General features: G+C 54.3%; 1 protein-coding gene across 2 annotated transcripts in view; it reads left to right on the top strand.

Annotated features, from left to right (window-relative positions):
- The first annotated feature begins 2,393 nt into the window (after nucleotides 1-2,393).
- Nucleotides 2,394-6,000, top strand: part of BACH2 (BACH transcriptional regulator 2) — a 196,727-nt gene continuing 193,120 nt past the window's right edge. For both annotated transcript variants that reach the window (XM_075046617.1, XM_075046615.1), the window contains exon 1: nucleotides 2,394-2,466. The gene's annotated coding sequence lies outside the window, so the exon portion shown is untranslated. The remainder of the gene's footprint in view (nucleotides 2,467-6,000) is intronic.

Here is a 6,000-nt window from a genome sequence, read left to right as displayed (position 1 = left end):
GGGAAAGTGATGTTTATGAGTCAAATTCTCCAGTGGGGTGCTATTCTGCAGCCACATGTAGCTAGGAAAAGTAGGGATAAAACGCTATTGCACTAAAATGCTTTTCACTTTACACAAGCAGACAACCGTGCAAAATGCAAGCCAGGGGAGAACAACGCTTTTGAAAAGTGACAATATGTTTGTCGTTACACACAAAGAGTTGATTTTGTGTTGGCACACAGTATTTGCATAGTTTTCTGTTGTTTAGTAGAGTTTGAAAATGCAGGTAGCCTGATGGAGCTGCTGCAATTTCAGGAGAAGACACCAGTGAAATAACTTGCAGAGAAATTGCTCCCCTCTGAAAGATACGGAAAACACTCTTTCTCTCTTATCTGTCTGTAATGAAAGGGGCAAACAGAGGATGAAAACGTACAACAACAGCTGACATAAACACAGAAAAAATAACAAACATGCACACGTTAATTACCGAACGTGCTTTTGTTAGCAGTAGGTCACCACCATTCTTTATTGACATTCACTGCAACTGCAATTTCTTTTTCAAGACCACTGACCCAGGAAAATGTAACCCTCTAGTTATCCAACGCCCTTTAATTAGAGATGTCTCCAGAGATAATCTCACTCACGGCCCCTATTGTGAATCATTTATTTTCTAACTTTCCTTTCTACCAGCCGTCTTTCATCTTCATGTTTTTCTGTCCCGGCCCGGCCGAACAACTCGGTCTTGTCGAGCGCAGTCGATTCATTTACCGCTTCTCCCAGTGGCGTTTCACGCCTCCTGACATTCGGGGTCTCGCTCGGAAGCACTGGCTGCCGGCACCAGGGCTGCTTGCGGGAATCGCGGCCCAACCACCGGGTAAAAGGAACCCCTCGGGGTGGGAAAGGGCTCAAAAACCGGCACCTTGCGCCCGCTGAGGCCAGGCGAAGGCCCACCGACCCGCTCGCGTCGGGGACGCGCGACGGGGTTGCGTTGTTTGTGCTTTCGGCCGCGTTCGGCGGGGCCGACTCGTGGCTGCCGGACGCCTGCGGTCCGCACCATCAGTAGGATGAGGTTTCTCCGGGCGCGGAGCCCATAAAACACCACCGGGAGCAACGGCGGCGGCTCCGCCGGCGCCCAGGGGCGAGCGGGCCGGTGTTTTTCGCCCTCCCCGTCACACTCAGCCCACAGCCGCCCAGGGGCGACGCGCCACCGCTCGCCCTCCCCGCGGCCGGGCCCACCGGCGGCGGTCCCCGGTCCTCCCGCAGGCCTGCCGCCCGGGGAGGTGGGCTCCACAGCCCTCCGCGGCCGGCGCGGTGGGGGTGGACGGGCCCGGCCGCGCCGCTGGGGCCGCCGCCATGTCGGCCGGCGGGGGCCCGCGCGCCGCCCCAGCGGCCCCTGGCGGCGGACTACGGCTCCCAGAGGCCCCTGCGGCCGCCGGCGCGAGCCCCCGAGCACGGGGGCCCGGCGCCAGCGGCGGCACGCGCGCACGCACCGAGGGAAAGGCAGAGGCTCGCGCGTAGCCCTCCCCGGGAAAGGGCGGGAGGGGGGGGAGCGAGCCCGCCCTGCGCATGCGCGGCCCGCTCCCGGCCGGAGGGGCGGGGCGGGGCGGGATGTCAGCCGCGGCGCCGCCGCGATTCGCGGAGCGGCCGTACGCCGCTTTCTGCGCGTAGCGGCCGGGGCGGGTGGGGGAGAGGGCGCTGCGCCGTTGGCGTAGCGTTATTGTGAATGGAGCGGGCGGCGGGGCGGGGAGGATGATGTCAGCCTGCGAATGTCAACAATGTAGCGATTGAGGGGCGGGGGCGGGCGCTGGGACGGGGCGCGCGAGGCGGCGGCAGCGGCGGCGGCGGCGGCGGGCGCGGGCGGGCGGGCGGGCGGCAGAGCCGGGCAGCAGCGGCCGCGGCAGCAGCGCAGCGCCGCCTTCCCTCCTCCGCCTCCGCCGGGCTGCCACCGCCGCCGGCCCCGGGTGCCGCTCCGGCAGCGACACAGCCGCCGCCGCGGTGCCGCTCCCCCCCCCCACCCCCTCCCGCCTCCCTCCCTCCCACCCTCCCTCCCTCCGCTGCGGCTTTCTCTCCTCCTCCGGCCCCCCTGCCAACCCCCTCCCTCTCTCCCTCCCTCCCTCCCTCCCTTCCCCCTTTATTTTTCTCCGCAAGACTTTGGCTCTGGAAGCAGCTGGTTCAAAGCAATCGCCATGTGATGAGCGTCTGGGTCGGGGTTTTTTTTTTTTTCGTTTGGGGGGGGGAGGGTGCCCGTTTCTGACCGCAGAGAAATACTAATAAGAATTTCCGAAACAACAGCAGCAGCAACAACAGGAGCAACCCCCCCCTCCCCAAACCTCCTCAGCTATAACAGCCTCCCCCCCCCCCCACCCCCACCCCGCCCCGGGCCCGCTCCACCCCGCCCCGCGGCCTCCCCCTCCCCCCCACCCCCCACTCCCCCCCCCACCAGGCTGCAGCGAGAGGGGCGACCCCCGAAAGTTGCGCGGAGGCGAGGTGAGTGCGCCTGTTCCGCGGCTCGGCAGCCCCGCTGGGGAAGGGGGGGGCGAAGTTTGGGGAGGGGGAGAGGCTGGCCGGGGGTGGGGGGCAGCGTGGCTTCCCCCCCCCCTCCTCCTCCTCCCCGAGCAGCTGTTGCGCGGGGTTAGATGGGGGGGGGGGCTGCAGGAGTGCTGCTGGCTTATTCCTTCAAGTGGGAAACACGCGCGTTGCGTAACGGGGAATGCGCGGCGGGCGCCGAACTGTGCGTGTCCGTGTGTGTGTGCGTGTCCGTGGACGCGTCTGTGCGCCCCCCCCCCCGCGCTCCGCTCCGCAGGGCCGGTCAGGCCGGCAGCCACTCGGGTCACCCCCCCCCCCCCCCCACGAAGGGCCGGCCCGGCCCCTTTCCCCGGCCACCTGCAGCCGCTCGGGGCGAGCGGGCACCGCACCCCCCCGGGCGTGCGTGTGTGTGTGTACCGTGCCCCCCCCCCCCCGCCCCGTTTTTCGAGGTTTGGGGCGAGATGCGAACTCCGGTAACAGTTTCTTGGATCATTAACGCGTAGCGTGTAGGCAAAGGCAGCGCGCCGCGGAGACGCTGGCTGTCATGAAAGACGCGAAGTGTGAAATCATGCCTCTCCTTTTGTGGAGCAGGCTATTTTGGTCGTGCAGCGGGTGTCTTCGCTGAAAACGCTTCGGTTACCGTGAGATCATCGTGCCCTTGTTGCTGAAGCCCCGGCAGCTCCGGAGTAAAGCCTGGGTTTCGTTCCTTAATAATAAACGCGAGGCGGGGATGGCATCTTACTAGAATTACTCTTTAGGATGTTGGAAAGATTGGGAAATTACAGTGCTGCTGTTTGCTCTAGTTGAAGCCGTGTCAGTGTTTTCGTGATGAAAGCCCCTTTTCGAAGACTTTGGAACTGTCGCTAAACTTGTGCATGTTTTAATTTGGTATTCTGGGGCTCAAGCTAGAAACAGGTCGGGTTTTTATGAGGCAGGGAATTGTCTGAGATTCTGCTGTAGATGGGGGAATGCTCTGCAGTTTGAGGAGGGAGGTGGTGGTGCTTGGATAAATTGACTTCTTCAGGTATGTAAATACTGAAATTTGAGATAATCACATTTGATGAGATGGATAGAATAAAACGATAGGGTTGCACGTTAAGCCGTTGTCTGCGGGGCTGTTGTAGCAACAGCCCGAAACTGGTGTTTTAGGAGTCTTTACTTCTGACAGAGAGAAATAAAATTCCACTTCAGATGTGGGCTTGTTCTTTTAAAAGCCCGTGTTGCCTTTTGTGTCCACCCGCCTGCCCCCCGTCACTGGGATCTGGGCGCTTGTGCCGCAAAATAGATTGGCGTTGTACTTCCCTGCGGTGTATTGAACCTGTGCTTTCAGCATCGTTTTTCACATTTGACCCTCCAGCTTCAAAGGCTGTTCTGAAGGTGCTCTGCGAGAAATGGAAGGAAGCCGTGACTAATTGGAAAAGTAGAGGATTGAAAAATCAGGATCAGAGGTCTAGTTTTCCTCTTAGTTTGCTCTGTAGCGCTGGACGAGCCGTTCGAACAGATGTACGCCAGTAGACTGAGCTGTCAAGTGGGCAAGGAAGGGCCCTAGTGATTTTGGAGATGGGGTGGTTGTCAGGATATTTAGAGATCTTTTGCAGAAATCCTCCACAGAAGCAGAGTGTGCATTTCTGGGCACTGCTGGGCAGGTCTGCTCTGTAATTTGTGCTTAAACAACTCCATATTTTTTGAAAAGTTTTACAATGGTGAGGAAAGGTGCGCACAGAAGGCGCGCAACTGGTGCACGTGCTGACAGATCCCAACTGGTTAATCGTCAGCAGTTGTTTATGCCCAGGTATCTCGCACTGGGACGCAGTGCTGGGGCAGGTATTCCTAGTGCCTTTCTGACCTGGAGGCACATCTCGAACGTGTGTCGGTATTAGTGTCGTGCACCCAGGCAGGGTGCGCTGGTGATGTAGGTGGGACGCCCACCTCCCCTTCCCTCCTTGCTTTCTGTCGTTCGTTTTGCAGCAAGAAAACATTCGCTGTTCACTCTTACGTTCTGGGCATGGAGGAAAGTTAGAGACAGCACCTGAGTTGCTAGCTGAGAAGAATAACAGTCCACATCCCAATAAATAGGTATTTTCACGATGCTCCTAATATGAGGAGATTCTGCTAAATCTTTGACATTGTAGAAGGCCTCAGAGACTCATTGAAATTAATGAGTTTAATAAAATCTCCATACTATGTAGCAATCTTATGTATCTCTTTCTGTGTGTGCATAATTAATGACAAAGAGAGCTGAAAATAAAACCCTGTATAGATGATGTGTAGTGTGGAATATGTGACAGAAGTTGCTTGTCCTTGCTTATTTTAAAACTTTCATTGCTTGATTTTCTGTTCTGAAGTGCCATAGCTATTTTTCTTAACGATGCTGCAGTATGATTGCCAATTAGTTATTTTCCTCAAGGTTTTCTCTAAAAATATCACCAGCCATGGAAAAAAAAAATAATCAGCGATCAGGATTTTTTTGTGTGTGGGTTTGGTTTTTTGTTGTTTTTTAATCCAAGAAGAATAAAAAAGAGATGTTTTCTCATTGTGTGCCTGTGACGTTCTTTTGGTGTAGGACTTCACATACGCATAGATAAAGAGGAGACCTCTTAGAGCATAGCTAAGAGATGTTTATGGTGCTAAGCTGAAAAATGAGATGTGTGATGTTAATATATGCAAAGTAATCATTTTGGTGGTAATGACATTTTTATGTAATAAACTGTTGCTGTAAATTGAATAGCATTTATTGTGTGATGTGAACAGAGTCTCTGTGATTTTAATTCAGGTGGTATGAACGTGGTTTATATATTCAAATCAAAATGTACGTGCCTTTTTACTCAAAGGAATGCTCTCTGAATGGCTTCTTAGTTTACAAGTTGCATGAACATACCTGTAGTGTTTAGCAGATTTGACTTACGTTTGAAGGCATGCATGCTTCTGTCTTTCACCTCTGGGTCTGAATTTCCAGCTTGGCTCATTTTGGGTGTGATGGTCTTATACTAGTGGTTTCTGAGTTGAACTGTTAAGGGAAATATACCACTCCTTCCATTAATGTGTTGAAGAAAATTTGGATTTAAACTTAAAGCTTTCTCGGACTCTAAGTCTGAATTATTCCTGCTGCTTTCAGTGTTCCTCCTGACTACGGATGCTTTAGAGAATGTGGAAGAGAGTCTTTCTGATATTGCAGTTCTTTACTGATATTTGAGTAGGTGCCTGAATGATTTTGTTGTAGTAGCTGAATGGGCAGTAGGTTTCTACCCCCAGTAACTCCCTAAGGTTTTCCAGAATAGTACTCAAACTGCTTGTTCAGCTTTTTAAAAAAAATGGTCATCATTGCTTTAAATTCAGCCAAAAGACATTAACCTTGACAGCTGCCTGAATATTACGCATTCATGTGAAGCTTGCATCAAGGAGATGTAAAATGTATGAATATAGCCAGCTGAGTTGCAATGCGTTCATTTTACTTTTTAGTTAGGCAGAAACATCTTTGTAGTGGATTGAAAAGAG

Source organism: Buteo buteo, chromosome 15, assembly GCF_964188355.1.
Source record: "Buteo buteo chromosome 15, bButBut1.hap1.1, whole genome shotgun sequence".
NCBI classification, from domain to species: Eukaryota; Metazoa; Chordata; class Aves; order Accipitriformes; family Accipitridae; genus Buteo; species Buteo buteo.
The sequence above is the reverse complement of the archived record's forward strand: the minus strand, read 5'-3'. Positions and strand labels throughout refer to the sequence as shown.